The 16,719-nt window shown below is 44.0% G+C and overlaps 1 protein-coding gene across 3 annotated transcripts in view; it reads left to right on the top strand.

Moving 5' to 3' along the window:
* Positions 1-16,719, top strand: part of LOC123766451 (sodium/hydrogen exchanger 9B2) — a 97,324-nt gene that overhangs the window by 7,138 nt on the left and 73,467 nt on the right. The window lies entirely within an intron of this gene.

The raw sequence follows: 16,719 nt of genomic DNA, 5'->3' as shown, positions 1-16,719 counted from the left end.
AGGCCACCTGGTGAGCGCCACTCACACTAAGGCAATAGCAAGACATATGTATAAACAAATATATTAATGGGGTAATAAATACTGTATATATATTTAAAGATTTGAGAGTGACTAGATATGTGCGTGTGTGTGTGTGTGTGTGTGTGTGTGTGTGTGTGTGTGTGTGTGTGTGTGTGTGTGTGTGTGTGTGTGTGTGTGTGTGTGTGTGTGTGATTATCTAAGTGTAATTGGCCTAAGAGTTCTTACAGGATGAGAGCTACGCTCGTGGTGTCCCGTCTTCCCAGTACTCTTTGTCATATAACGCTTTAAAACTACTGACGGGTTTGGCTTCCACCACCTTCTCACTTAGCTTGTTCCAACCGTCTACCACTCTGTTTGCAAAAGTGAATTTTCAACTGTTCTTTCGACAGTTTTGTTTAGTAAGGTTAAAACTATGGCTTCTTGTTCTTGAAAGTTCCGGGTTTCAAGAAGTCTTTATCAATTATGTCGATTCTCGTTACTGTTGATCACAGCGCCTCTTTGTCTTCTATCTTCTAGCCTTGGCATATTTAATGCCTCTAACCTTTCCTTGTAGCTCTTGTCTTTCAGGTCCGGAAGCCATTTTTTTCATGTCTTTGCACCTTTTCCAGTTCGTTGATGTACTTCTTGAGATGTGGACTCCATATAACAGCTGCAAATTCCAGGATTGATCTCACAAAAGTCGTGAACAATTTCTTTATTTCGCCATCCTTGTATTTAAAAGTAATTCAGGAGTCGGAAAGCATAACATTGGCTCCTCGCACAGTGTTCCTTATATCATCCTCAGGTGATAGTTTTCTGTCTAGAACACCAGGTGTGTGACGGCTGAACACCAGGTGTGTGAGGGCTGAACACCAGGTGTGTGAGGGCTGAACACCAGGTGTGTGAGGGCTGAACACCAGGTGTGTGAGGGCTGAACACCAGATGTGTGAGGGCTGAACACCAGGTGTGTGAGGGCTGAACACCAGGTGTGTGAGGGGCTGAACACCAGGTGTGTGAGGGGCTGAACACCAGGTGTGTGAGGGGCTGAACACCAGGTGTGTGAGGTGAGGTCTCAAGGTCTCTTTCTTTATCAGAATTATATATGACCTTTTCATATAATGTGAAGGTTATGTGTGGCTAATTATCTCTTATTACACATTGCATAACGTGGCATTTACTCACGTTAAATTCCATTAGCCACGTGTTGCTCCATACGCTTATTTTGTCCAGGTTTCTTTTTTTTTCTAAACTAAGACTAGGGTTCATTAGGGCTGTCGACTGAAGTGCCTAGTGAAAATGCAAGCAAGAGCTGTTATCCTACCTCAACTTAGTCTAAATCTGCCCCTAGAGACCCATTAATGTGAAGACTAAACCAACTCACCAGAAGATGAGGAGACGACGACGGTTCGGTCCGTCTCGGGCCATTATCAAGTCACAATCGACTTGATAATGATAGTCCATGACGGACCGAAACGTCGTCGCCTTCTCGCTTATTTCTACGTTGTACCTAACACTCACACACCTGGTGTTCCTGTTCACCCTATCATGGCTTCAAGAGGCTCTGTTGTTTGTCTGACCTATTTGTGTCTGCAACATCCAACCTCTTGGACCCCCGCCTTCCCATCCTCCGGGTGTCTAATGCAATGACTCCTGAACTATTTCCCTATCGTATTTACTTGTAAAATTATGAAGAGAGTTTACATCAACAACCTGTTCCTTTAGTTCATTCCATTTCCCCATTACTCTTATGCTAAAATAAATTTTTCTAACGTCTCTGTGACTCATCTGTTTCCCAAGCTTCCATCCAGTGCTATTCATTGCGAACATTCCGTCTTTTTTCACTCTGTCAGTCTTTTATGTAAGTATTTTATATGTCTATATCATGTCTCTTCTCTAGCTTCGCCAGATCTAATTTTTCTTTCTTGTCCATCTGAACCTTTTCGGGGTTTATTTTTATTTATTATATTTGGGGGTTCCATGATGGGCCGGCCAACCACTTGGGCTGGACAGTAGAGCGACGGTCTCGCTTCATGCAGGTCGGCGTTCAATCCCCCGACTGTCCAAGTGGCTGGGCACCGTTCCTTCCCACCGTCCCATCCCAAATCCTGATCCTTTCCAAGTGCTATATAGTCGTAATGGCTTGGCGCTTTCTTCTGATGATTCCCTCCCCCTTCCAGGATGGGGCGGCACATTTTAAAACTGGTCTCACGTAGGTGGTGTACAGTGCTCTTAAGTGCATCTTTATTTAGGTTCCTGAGTGTTCTTATTTTCCTAGTGTCTGCAATGGTGATTATGTTTTCCTATTTATAATGAGCATTTGGATTTATGCCTGGTATTATTCTCAGGTGTTTTTCTCCAGTGGTTACAGGGAGGTACAGTAGGTAGTTCCCTCCAGTGTGTGCCGCCCTTTTGGTCTCCTCTCACCTGCTTCCATACCCTTACACTTACACTTCACAGGGACTGGTGGCTGAGTTGACAGCACGCTGGATACGTAGTCCTGTGGCAAGGGGTTCGATTCCCGGCGCCGGCGAGAAACAATGGGAAGAGTTTCTTTCACTCTGATGCGCCTGTTGTTAGATACGTGGGAGTTAGACAGCTGTTACGGGCTGCTTCCTGGGGGTGTGGGGGGACAAAAAAATAAATAAATAAAAATAATTAGTTAGTAATAGTTGATTGATTGACAGTTGAGAGCTCAACCCCCGCAAGCACAACTAGGTGAATACATGCTGGTGTTGAAGCCATTTCTCGGACCTGTTCTCCCAGCGTGTCCGAGTCACCTTGTTAAACCTTACTCCTCACCTGTCTCAACTCTTCACACTAACTGTGCGTCGTCTACGACCATCGACTCCCGCGTCCAGGACTCAACTCCTGTTCTTAGGTCATTAACATATATGAGGCAGAGGTCCCAGCACGGATCCCTGAGGCACCCGCGTCACCCCTAAGCCAGTCCGGCTCCTCGCTCCCTCACTCTCTCTCACACCTGGCTGTTAGCCATGTCAGTGCTCGTGCTCGTGTAGGTACTGTGTCAAAGACTATTTTGTACTAGGTGAACAGAAGCATCAGGTGAGAGAAACTACACAAATGTTTCTGTCTCGGCGCGAAAATCGAACCCGGGTCCATGGATTGTGAGACGCGAACGTGTGTGTGTGGGGAGGGTGGGCCCAGAGGCTCAGAGTTTAGGGCCTTAAGGCTAACGAGTGACCTTCACCAGGACGCAGCCCACAACAGTTGAGTAGCTCCCGGGTATACCTGTTTACTGTTGGCTGAACAGAGACATCAGAGGAAAGGAAACATTGCCCAAACGCGTCTGTCCTGTCGCGGGGGAGTCGATCTCAATCGGTTCTCAATCTTATGATGACCATTATCTAAATATTAACTAATTTGGGGTTGAGATAGACAATGCTGCAATGTTTACAATGTCTACTTCATATATATGTAAGAACAGCGAAAGAAAATTTGCCAGATATTATCGTCCAAGTGTAAAATTATTTTGACAATTATCCTTATCGAGGTAAGGAAGAATGTCAATATCGCTTCTGGTTAATTTCTCGCCGGATGGCATTAAAGTGACCGAAAGTTTCTAGTCTGACACCTTAACCCCATTGGTAAAAACTGGTACATTGTATACGAGGCTCTGGCTGGCCTTCTGTCGTGGGAGTGATGGTGAAGCTTTGATAGTGAGTGATGGTGAGGAGTTTAGTGAATGATGATGAGGCCTTGATAATGAGTAATGGCGAGGCTTTGATAGTGAGGTGATACTTCGTATTTGATAATGAGTGATGATGATGCCTTGGCAGTGAGTGATGGTGAGGCCTTGATAGTGAGTGAGGCCTTGATAATGAGTGATGATGAAGCCTCTATAATAAGTGATGGTGAGGTCTTGACAGTGTTAAGATCGCCACATAATTAAGGCGTTCCCCCCATATCGAGTCATTTGTTTCCACTCAACAAACGTGTTAGACGACCTAGAGAATGTTTTAGTCTATGTGGTAAATGTGAGAGGTGCATAATTTTGGTATAATTTCAGTTTGGGAAATTGAAAGGTGGGAAGCCTAGTCTTGGTAATCTGCCAATATGGCGCCTGTGTCCACCAGCGGAGATGAGCAGATTCCCGCCTAGAGCGATGACACTGGCAGGCAGAGGGCGCAACAAGAGACGTGATTGGAGGAAGGCGCATGGCGGTAGCCAATCGACAGGTGACACAAGATGACGTCACGGGCCGAGGCGGTTCATAGGCACTAATGACGTCACTGTAGTACGAGACCTTGAAGGAGAAAGGCGTACACGTCGGCGCTCCAAGATATTTGAAAAATTTGCAGACGTACTACCAAGATGGGTTCCCAGGAGGGAGCAACTGACCTCTGCTTTACATGAGGAACGATCGGTGTCCTTATGAAGAGGAAATTACGTCAGAAGTGGCTATGCAATTCCAATTTGTGCAAAGGACCTGGCGAGAGTCGCTCCATAGCCTAACGAAGTGACCGAGGACCTCATCCACAGGTGCAGTGGACGGTGTAGGGTCACCCTCTAGTCGTCGAGACGGTCCCGACTTGGTGAGGAAGTCGGTAAGTCGCTGACCAGTCACATTTTTAACGAAATGCCAGCGGTAGGCGGCCAGTGACATTATGCCTAGACGGTCAGTGAAGTGCAGTGACAGGGAACGTTATTCACCGATGCGAGAGGACAGTGACTAATGCGGAAGTTTTCATGTCGTGCCGAAAGACTATTGTGTTAGCAGAGTCAGGGTAAGAGTTAAATGTCGGCCAACAAGCACTGACAATGGTTATGTGGTATTCAGTTCTCGTGTAGTTACTTAGTGTGTGAAGCCACTTCTCGACAGCTACACAGGGGACACGTAGGCTGCGAGAGCAGCACGCCTTGCAACGGTCTGGCACAACGTGAGGGTTCTAGAGGATCCCAGGACATCTAGGAAGGAGGCCGGTGGTGAAGAGCTCGGGTGTGACGCCAGTGTATACCCACCGAGGCAGCCTAATACTGGAGTGGAGTCAGAAGGTGATTGATTGATTGATGAAGATTAAGCCACCCAAGAGGTGGCACGGGCATGAGCAGCCCGTAAGTGGTAGATATTTGGAGTGAATGTGATCTTTGGTCGTGAAAGGCTATACTGTGTGTTGAAGCGCGCATTTGAACTGTCAGTCTATGTGGCTGCTATCGCGAGTGAGGATATTACTTGGCAGTATTTATGTCCAGCTGCTGGACATAAATACCAATGTCCAGCTGCTGGACATAAATACTAATGTCCAGCTGCTGGACATAAATACTAATGTCCAGCTGCTGGATACCCTTTTTGACCAGAAGAGTGGCAGTATTGATGGCTTCAGGCTGGTTACTGCAAGTTTCACGGTTTATTAAAGCTTTTCTAATGTGGTTTGATGCTCCACATTTCAGGAGATAGTGAACTAGTGGGCTTTCTGTGATTGTTTGGCAGAAGATGCATTCCGATTGTCTGAGTTCACTAATTTTCAAATTGCATCTGTAACCTAGACGTATTGTATACAACCGAACTGCTATTTCTTTGTGGATTCCTTTCGTGACATTTAACTTGTCTAACTTGGTGGCCTGAAGGTACCATATTGGAGAGGGCGAACTTTCTCAGAGTTATTTGGTGATGGTGTTTTTATGTACTCTAGACTGGGTTGGATTCTTTTGCGAATCACGGGTGTGATGGTGAGGCCTTGATAGTGAGTGGTGAGGCCTTAATAGTGAGTGATGTTGAGGCCTTAATAGTGAGTGATGTTGAGGCCTTAATAGTGAGTGGTGAGGCCTTGATAGTGAGTAATGTTGAGGCCTTGCTAGTGAATGATTGACCACATATGTGGTCAGCCACACGGTGAAGTGGCGGAAGCAGACTTCATCACAGCTTCAATGTTATTATAAGAGTCAATATCTTCGGAATCCTGTCTGCTGAAAGTTACGAGACGCGGCCCAAGAGCTGACTCTCAACCCTCACGAGCGCAACTAGGTGAGTAGAGCCTCGCGCAGCACTATGGAGGCGTTGACCCAACCTAGAACAACAAAAAACCTAATTGGCGGCTCGGAGAGGCTGCTCCTGCAGCACCTGCAAAAACACGGCCGACCTGGTGCTTACCTATCAGTGAGTACCGTACCTATCAGTGAGTACCGTTGCTATAAACTGGGAATCGGAATTCAGTAATACACATGACATAAATTCATTCATTAACTTACTTCATCCTCAATAAATCACGCTGTCCTCTCCTCACCAAGCAACTGCAAAGTTCAAGTTCAAGTATGTTTATTGAGATAAGAAAGAAATACATCTCAAAGGGATAGAGTAGTTTAGGCTATTTCTACCCCCCTAAGCAACTGCCAAAAGATTCAACAACCCCTGGTTCACAAGTGGCATACTTAAAGCAATTAACAAGAAACACGAATATGACAAAAACAGGATTGCCTAGTTACAAAAGAACAAGTAAAAGATACTCAACACTCACCAACACAATAACAGCTAAACTATCCTATTTTGAAAACTGATTTAAGGGCCGGGGAAACTATTATCTCAAACAACCCCAAACTCTCAATTTTTTTTCGCTTAATCTACTCGATAAATTTTCCAACTTTTCCTAAGTGACCAAGTTCCTAACATAAACACAAACGAAATTAAACAAATTGAAAAAAAATATTTACAAAAAGCCAATTTTCAAATAATCATTCAAAAATTAAAGTCACCAATTGTATTATTCTTCATTATGATGTCAGATTAACATATGATCTTTAATATTTATGTTTTAGAATTTAGTTTGAAAGTATTAAATGATGTAAATCAATTTTGTTTTAGAATTTAGTTTGAAAGTATTGAATGATGTAAATAAATTTTGTTTTCGAATTTAGTTTGAAAGTATTGAATGATGTACTGTGGATGTAATGTGTAAAAGGCATATTAAAAATTTTGTAATGTGCCTTTTAAAAATATCCGCCAAAATGTTTTTTTTACGTATTCGGAAAAAAAGCACATAAATATTGTAGAACAAAGAACGTGACACATATGTAAAAAATGGTGATAATCGACCAGAAACTGAATTTATAATGATTTTTCAAAATTGAAAATCTACTTCTCCGGGAAAATGAAGGTGAAGTTTTCGACAGTGAATAGGGTCGTTCTAATTTATGAATCATCTAGTATGTTTTAATAAACATTGCTAGGCAATCGTACTCGAATAAATGAAACACTTGTAGGTTAATATGTGTTGAAATGAAGTCGAAAAAATACCCTCCCCCCCAAAAAAAATAACATATAGGGATAATTATAATGATTTAGGGGATCTATATGTAAACTTTATATAAGTGATAAAACCCTAATTATAAAAAAATAACCTAAAGAAATAAGGAAAATAGCGTTTGTAATCTGAAAAAATCAGCCCAAAAAAATTCAAAGTCGCAAGTTCTGCCAGCTGTGGCTAATTTATTTGTTGATCAATTTCATTCTAACTTCACATAATTAAGTAACGGGTCTACATTCTCCAATGTAGAATGCATCTACAAAAATGTAGAAGCTACAACAAAATCAAATTATAAACAAAGGAGAAAAAAAAAATCCCCCCTCCCCAAAAAATGACATTGGTGAAAATAACAGATATTAACACTGGCCAATGTATTTATATGATATATAACAAAATACAGCATAATAATATACTCATTATTATTTGTGTTATTATGTATTACTCAGCAGTGCTCTAAAAGCACCAGCTGTGTGTCAACTCACTCACTCCACATATTCTCTTGTGCTATTTTCACTTACAAAGTCGCATTCCTAAATTCTAATTCTGTTTTGAAACTACTAGATAGATGAAATAGAACCCATCACAACTATATCTGATAATCCTAGAGTCAGACTAAATCAACGCAAATAAACCATACAAATATAAGGATTCAATGTATGGAACTCACTCTCCAATGAATAAAAAAAAATGGTCCAGCCAATACTTTATTCAGAAGTAGAACAAAGAATTACTTTTATCCTGTAAAGGCTGTAATATCCAACATTGAACATTAGTTTAAACGTTAGCAAAATGACTTACCTACATTATATAATAATGTATTGTAATTCCCAGGTCCTGTAGTGATGACGTCTTTTACCAGCTGTCATTATAACCAATTATAAGATGGTCAGGTACATTGTAAAGGCTCACGTTAAACTTCCGCTGAGGTCTCGTTCAGATCTTTTGTACCACCGCTCACAGGATGAGTATGAGGTGCACAATAAACTACTACTCACAGGATGAGTATGAGGTGCACCATGAACTACTACTCACAGGATGAGTATGAGGTGCACAATAAACTACTACTACTCACAGGATGAGAGGGACGCGGGTCTCTGAAGGCTGGGGGGGGGGGTGTTGACACTAGGCTTTAGGCGCTCAAGTGCAGTGGGTGGAGACTACCGCAGGCCTGAGGAGTATGTGGAGAGGGTTGAAGAGCAAGGTGATTTTTGCCTGAATTTACCTGAGGGCCACCACCCGTCTAGTGGCCTCGACGGGGACAGGAAGCCGGCGGCTTGTCAAATGTCTCCCCCCCATTTATATATACATTTTGTCCAGATGATCTTGTTTCACAACCGCGTTTTTTACTTTTGATTTTGTACTAAGGGGTGTCGAGATCCTTGGTGAGGGTATTGGTGTAAGGATGAAGGAGGAGGCGTAGGTCAGCAAACGCCCCCCCACCCCCATCAACCTGGTGTCATCAGCGTCGTGTGCTAGATTCGCCAACATAAGAACTGACTTTAGACATCTGGGAAGTGAAGCATTCAGGACCTTGTGTAGCACACATATATCAGACTAATCCTGGAGTACAATCCTCCATGCTGCAGATACAGCGAGTATCTGCAGCATGGAGGATTGTACTCCAGGATCTATTTTCTTAGTCAATTCCCCTTAGAATCCTGTACGTAAAGACTACAGCGAGTAGTCTTTATCTAGCCAAGCCTAAGATGAAAGTGTAGAAAGTTCAGAAGTAAGCCTTGGAGAAGTTCACCTGGAGAACCAGAGGTCTCCAGGTCGAGCCACCACACTAGTCCCAGAACTAATGAGCTACGAGAAGCTGCCGCAGTTCAACTTTACGTCACTGGAAGACATAGTTACCACGTAAATAATTCTCAGCGATAATAATAGGAAGGGAGGGAATTATCAGGGGAAAGCGCCAAGCCATTACGACTATATTAGCACTTGGAAGGGATCAGGACAAGAATTTGGGGGGGAGGGGGAAGGAATGGTGCCCAACCACTTGGATGGCCGGGGATTGAACGCCGACCTGCATGAAGGGAGACCGTCGCTCTACCTTTCAGCCCAAGTGGATGATAGGGCAATGACATATTATTTGTCACGGGGTACTTAGAACAAAGCGACACGGCTGGAAATTGAGTACCCAAATAAGTCACAGAGCCGGAAGAATTTTTTTGTGCCGTGGAAGTGGCGTTGAGGCTCTGGAACCTGTACACCAGATAATTAACACCCGAGAGCCGGAACCAAAGAGCGAAGCTCAACCTCCACAAGCACAATTAAGTGAGTACACACAATGTTCCTCCTGACACCCTACAGGCACCGATGACTGGACAATGCCATTGTTATTAGCAAAAACTGGTACTGTCAAGGTCTTTGTCATGTTGCAATCTTATTCAACCTTGATAGTTTGTTAATGGTCAGCTAAGTGTTGAAACACGTCTGGAGCCTTCAGCATTATTGCGTGTGGCAATCAGCAAGGCCAAGCCGGGAGAAAAGTCTTGGGAACCCAGATGTTTTATAATTATGTTCTAATTTGTATATCGTGGCTGGTGAAGTTTGTAAATGTGTGACTCACCTTGGAGTACTCACCTGTATGTACTCGTCTAGATCTACTGGCATACATGTACTCAACAAGATGTGCTTGCAGGGTCGAGCTTCTACTCTTAAACTCAGTTTTTCGGTCGTCAATAGTTCAAGGCAATGACAATTTTCACAAATTTTTCTTATCATATTTACATTTTTAAAATGTGTATCAAATTGGCCTCGAAAATTTCCTCATCTAGTCCTTTCCATTTATTCACGACTCTTAGATTGAAGAAGTTCCTTTTGACATCTTTATGAATCATTTGTGTGTCAAATTTCCATTCACATCTTCTCGTTCTACTGTTCCCGACTCTGAATAGTTGTTTCAGATTTAGCTACTCAGAACGAAGTGTCCATGTAGCACGGGCTATGGTGAGCCCGTAAATTACTGTAGTGTGTTCTCGGGGTGGTCAATTACCATACTGAGGGTGAGGTGCTGGGATGGTCAGGTGTAGAGGGTAGAGAATTTGTGGGGATAAGTGTGGGGATGAGTGTTTATGATGGTGAAAAGTGAGTGTGTAATTACGAAGGTGAATGACAGTGAAGCGTGGGGGGGGGGAGGTGTTACTAGCATGTGTGAGTGTGCGCGCCTACACACGTAAAATAAATATGGTACTTACCATATTAGCTTCTACTATCTATCTCCTTAATCTACTCCATTTAGTCAACGTGCCGACAGTACAAAACAGGACTCGCACAACATTTACGCATCTACTTGGGAACCTACACATCTTTTCTCAATCTATGGCGGCTTTGTTTACACACAGTAAACAGTTTACGAGCTCCCAGGCACTAGGAGGCTGTTTATAACAACAACAACATTTGACTGGACAGTTTCCATGCTCGTAAAATGTTCGATAAATATAAACAAAGCCGCCAAAGTTTAAGAAAAGATGCACAGGTTCGCAACTGGATGCGGAAATATTTGTTGAATCTTGGCCCTTCCATCCGTGTTCTCCATGTTCTAAGTTATTTTACACTGAATATCTCTTTATTGACCTTGTCAATTACCCGGGAATCTTATGTGTAGTAAGCATGTCTCTTGACCAGACCACACACTAGAAGTTGAAGGGACGACGACGTTTCGGTCCGTCCTGGACCATTCTCAAGTCGATTGTCCTCAACAGGACGGACCGAAACGTCGTCGTCCCTTCAATTTCTAGTGTGTGGTCTGGTCAACATACTTCAGCCACGTTATTGTGACTCATCGCCTGCATAAGCATGTCTCCTTTATTCCGTCTCACCCCTACGCGTCCTCCTAATAGAAGGTCGCATTTTGACGCATACTCTTTCTAATGCCAAAAATCGTCGTACAAGAAAATGGTAGCGGATCGCGAAATTGACATACTGTCCCGTTTTCTGTTTTGGGGCCTCTGATAGGTTATGATGTATGTTTAGATTCAGGTACTCGGAACAAAAAGTTCCAAGTAGCACGGGCTATGGTGAGCCCGTAGTGGACTTACCTGGCACAGAAGCGGGGTTGTGTGTAGGTTTGGATAACGACACTTTAATATGGCAAGTTTCTTGACGGTGGGGAACTTTAAGAGGACGGGCTGCCGACCTTGTATGGTCAGATACACCTCTCTCGTCGCTTTATATTATATTCTATCAGTTCTGGTACATATGAGCACCGCTCCTGTGCCAGGTAATCCACTACGGGCTCACCATAGCCCGTGCTACTTGCCCCGCTCCTGTGCAAGGTAAGTTACGGGCTCACCATAGCCCGTGCTACTTGCCCCGCTCCTGTGCCAGGTAAGTTACGGGCTCACCATAGCCCGTGCTACTTGCCCCGCTCCTGTGCCAGGTAAGTTACGGGCTCACCATAGCCCGTGCTACTTGCCCCGCTCCTGTGCCAGGTAAGTTACGGGCTCACCATAGCTCGGGCTACTTGGAACTTGTTCCGAGTAGCTGAATCTATAACAACAACAACAACAACATGGTACATATGAGCATGGGGTCGCTCGTGCTTGTGCGGCGTGTGTTCGTGCGTGTATATTGTGCACATCCGGGAATGCGACCTTTACGGTATTCAGGTAGAGGACAACTTGTTACAGCCGAGGAGCCTCTCACCTCCCACTGTTGTACACAGGAGCAGGTGACTTCTCACTCCTGTTAACAAGGTTACAGAACTATTCCTTCACATTTATTATGTACCCCATACCCATCCCGGTTCAGGAACTGAACCCCCAAATTCATTTAGCTAAGCAAGTTACAGTGTGTGCAACTAGCAAGTTACAGTGTGTGCAGCTCGCAAGTTACAGTGTGTGCAACTAGCAAGTTACAGTGTGTGCAACTAGCAAGTTACAGTGTGTGCAACTAGCAAGTTACAGTATGTGCAACTAGCAAGTTACAGTGTGTGCAACTAGCAAGTTACAGTGTGTGCAACTAGCAAGTTACAGTGTGTGCAACTAGCAAGTTACAGTGTGTGCAACTAGCAAGTTACAGTATGTGCAACTAGCAAGTTACAGTGTGTGCAACTAGCAAGTTACAGTTTGTGCAGCTCGCAAGTTACAGTGTGTGCAACTAGCAAGTTACAGTTTGTGCAGCTCGCAAGTTACAGTGTGTGCAACTAGCAAGTTACAGTGTGTGCAACTAGCAAGTTACAGTGTGTGCAACTAGCAAGTTACAGTGTGTGCAGCTAGCAAGTTACAGCGTGTGCAACTAGCAAGTTACAGTATGTGCAACTAGCAAGTTACAGTGTGTGCAACTAGCAAGTTACAGTGTGTGCAACTAGCAAGTTACAGTGTGTGCAACTAGCAAGTTACAGTGTGTGCAACTAGCAAGTTACAGTATGTGCAACTTGCAAGTTACAGTGTGTGCAACTAGCAAGTTACAGTTTGTGCAGCTCGCAAGTTACAGTGTGTGCAACTAGCAAGTTACAGTTTGTGCAGCTCGCAAGTTACAGTGTGTGCAACTAGCAAGTTACAGTGTGTGCAACTAGCAAGTTACAGTGTGTGCAACTAGCAAGTTACAGTGTGTGCAACTAGTAAGTTACAGTGTGTGCAACTAGCAAGTTACAGCGTGTGCAACTAGCAAGTTACAGTGTGTGCAACTAGCAAGTTACAGTGTGTGCAACTAGCAAGTTACAGCGTGTGCAACTTGCAAGTTACAGTATGTGCAACTAGCAAGTTACAGTATGTGCAACTAGCTACAGAGTGGAGGTACGTGTGGTACTCCTGTCGTAGCGGTTCACCCACTTGTCTCCATCTGTACACGACCCATTATATATATAGGTTTACAGCAGCCACATGTACATGCTCGTGTACTGACGCACAAAGGACTTGGTGGGAGCCGGGACGGTTGAGGGGCGGGAAGGTCAGCCATCACAGTCAACCATCCCTTGGTTATGGAGCTCAGATTCACGAAGCAGTTACTCAGGCACTTACGAACGTGTACATCTTTCCTCAATCTTTGACGGCTTTGGTTACATTTAGTAAACAGTTTACAAGCATGACAACTTGTCAATCAACTGTTGTTATTGTTATAAACAGCCTCCTGGTGCTTCGGAGCTCATTAACTGTTTGATAATTGTAAACAAAGCCGCCAAAGATTGGGAAAAGATGTACAGGTACGTAAGTGCTTGCGTAACTGCTTCGTGAATCTGGCCATGGCGCCCAGCCACTTGACCGCAGCTCCGGCTTGTCTTGTGGCAGTCACACACCTCACTGGTGTTTTACACGTGCTGTACACGTGGCTGTACACGTGTTGTACACGTGTGGCTGTACACGGCATCATGTAGTTCCCCACTGTGAAGGGCATGAGGTCATTACCAACATCTCCTTATGGTTAACGGACGACTTATCCTACTAATGCAGCCCACAACAGTTACCTAACTCCACAGGCACTATTTACTGCTAAGGTGAACAGATGCATTATTGTTAGGAAACTTGCCCAAGCGTCTCGTTCTATCCGGGGATTAAACCCCCATGACCATAATGGGGAACTGTCCATTCTGCGCGGCACATTTATTTATGTATTTATATACAAGAACGTACAGTACATTGGGTTCATGAGAGTACAGAGAATTGAGGTTTACATTCCTGTAAAGCCACTATGTTGTTGTTAAAGATTTGCTACCTGGAACTAAAAGATCCAAGCAGCACGGGCTATGGTGAGCCCGCGTAAAGCCACTAGCACGCATAGCGTTTAGGGCAGAAATGTTCTATAAATTCCTCAATGCTTGCCAGTCTATCCGTTTTCTTTTGCAATATTCCTTAGAATGGATTCATTTTGTTCCTTTTCTTCTCTTCGTTGTTGATGAATATCTATTTTGGTTTGGTGTTGGGGTTAATCAGTTTATCAGTTCCTCTGGACGATTATTATGTCATAACAAGAGCTTAACAACTGGCCAATAATCAAACATAATTAGGTTACCCTCAACATCGTCCAGGACTAAGGCATAATCTCTGTCTATACACCGTACAGGAGGAGTAGTTCCTCTGATTCAAAATCAACACTTCAAGTATTTGAAACCTCATCATGCAAAATATATATATACTAGGAATGTTGTAACTTCCATTATAAACAACATTGGTGCACAGAGCAAGAATTTCAGAATTTCCTTGGTATGTAAACCATCTCAAACAAGCGCTGTCCTTCATGACATAATGCAACAAAACAGTCAGAGCTGCAATTGAACTAGACCAAGGTAATGCAATCTCTTTTGTCAAACCAACACAATTTCCAGATATTGTAGGGCTGGCAGAGGAGCAATCACTGACGCTCGAAGGACAGAAGGCGCCAGCATGAAGAATTATGGGACGTCGTTCTCGAACCCATTGTTGATATAATACTAATATACATTAAATCGTGTAACTAGCTTAGCAAGACTGTCACTTGCACCCCGATTCCCACAGGATGGGTATGGGGTGCACTACCGCCCACAGGATGGGTATGGGGTGCACTGCCACACACAGGATGGGTATGGGGTGCACTACCGCCCACAGGATGGGTATGGGGTGCACTACCGCCCACAGGATGGGTATGGGGTGCACTACCGCCCACTGGATGGGTATGGGGTGCACTACCGCCCACAGGATGGGTATGGGGTGCACTACCGCCTACAGGATGGGTACGGGGTGCACTACCGCCTACAGGATGGGTACGGGGTGCACTACCGCCCACAGGATGGGTATGGGGTGCCCTACCGCCCACAGGATGGGTATGGGGTGCCCTACCGCCCACAGGATGGGTATGGGGTGCACTACCGCCCACAGGATGGGTATGGGGTGCACTACCGCCCACAGGATGGGTATGGGGTGCCCTACCGCCCACAGGATGGGTATGGGGTGCACTACTGCCCACAGGATGGGTATGGGGTGCACTACCACCCACAGGATGGGTATGGGGATCATAATAGATGCACTAGAGTGATCTGAATATATGTTTAGAACTGAAAACTGAATGTAGGAACAGCACAAAATATACAACAGATTGATAATGTAATTGCCAGTATTGGGCTGGGATATCATTACTTAAAATAATATTAATAGTTCATTTTGTCGGGGGACAGGCAGCCAGTGTGTATATATACATGCTAGGCTTATATCGACGTCCCCGCAAGGTTGAACTACTGACCCATCCCAGGATGTAACCTCACAGCAAGCTGATTAACTCCTGTGTACCTTCTTACTGCTAGGTGAACAGATGCAGTAGGCGATAGAAAACGCGTCCAAGCACTTCTGTCCCGCTCAGGATTCGAATCCAGAATTTTCAGTTGTGAAGTGAGAGACTGTTGGTAACTGTAGGTAATGAATTTCCCAACACTGGAGCACTGGAGGTGTAAGCTGTATGAGTGGACACACCTTGGCACACTCTTCAACACTATGTTTATGAATGTCGTGTTACAGTGGCTTTAGGCCAGAACGCAAGAGTAAGTACAGTAATTGTCAAAAGAACGCGACAAGCCGGGAAGACTGTGCATGTGTAGCACCGCCAAATGGCACGGGGTAACTATTTCATTCACTCACAGATATTGTAAGATATTCTAGTGTTCTACCTAAAGTTTGCTAGTGCAGGCTAGTGGAATAGACTCTCATTTCATGTTTCTCTGATAACATGTATGACTAATCTGTCAGTTGTGGATTTTAGATGAACTTGCATCTTGCTTTTGATCTACACTCTGAGATGCCTCATATATATAATAGGGTAGGAGCACGCTCCTGTGTATCTAAGTTTGTTATTTAAAAAATACACCAAGAAATGGGGGGGTACACTTCTTTTTGCATGTTTCCATTGTTCTTGTACCCCTTTACATGTAATTTACCTAATTTACCTGAGGGGCCATTATCTCTGTTAGTCTCGACGGAGACAGGAAGCCGGCGGCTTATTAAAGGTCCTCCTCATTGTTCCTGAGAATTTTGTCTAGTTAGATTTTGAACTAAGTAACGAGAAAACGGTTATCCTGTTGTCTTTCTTACATTGTGGCTTTATTGTTGAGGTTGAAATGGCTGCCCCTTGTATGTGTGTTACATTTGTTCCTAAAAAAAACGTGGTCTGTATTAGTATCCTCAAACTTGATTAGTAATTTAAAAATCTCAGTGAAGTCAGTCCTGTCATGTCTGGTTTGCAGTATTGTTAGTCCTGTGACCCTGAACCGGTCCCAGAATGAGAGTCAACTTAGTTCTGGGATGATTTTTTGTCGTTCTGTATTCAACGTTCTACAAAGCAGACATGTCCTTTTGAAGATGAGGTCTCCATGTGTGGACACAGTAGTCCAGATTGGGGCGCATCAGAGATTTATAAAGTTGAATAAACACTTTAACTTTGACTTCAAGGAAATTAGCTAAGTGAGGCCGTAACACCCGCTGTTGAACTGTCTTCAGAGCAGCTATGTCTTTCTGAAAATGTCTCCATGCCTGGATGCACTAATCCAGGTGGC

The sequence above is a fragment of the Procambarus clarkii genome, chromosome 1 (genome assembly GCF_040958095.1).
Source record: "Procambarus clarkii isolate CNS0578487 chromosome 1, FALCON_Pclarkii_2.0, whole genome shotgun sequence".
In the NCBI taxonomy this organism is placed as follows: Eukaryota; Metazoa; Arthropoda; class Malacostraca; order Decapoda; family Cambaridae; genus Procambarus; species Procambarus clarkii.
This window is presented reverse-complemented; position numbering and strand designations above follow the sequence as displayed.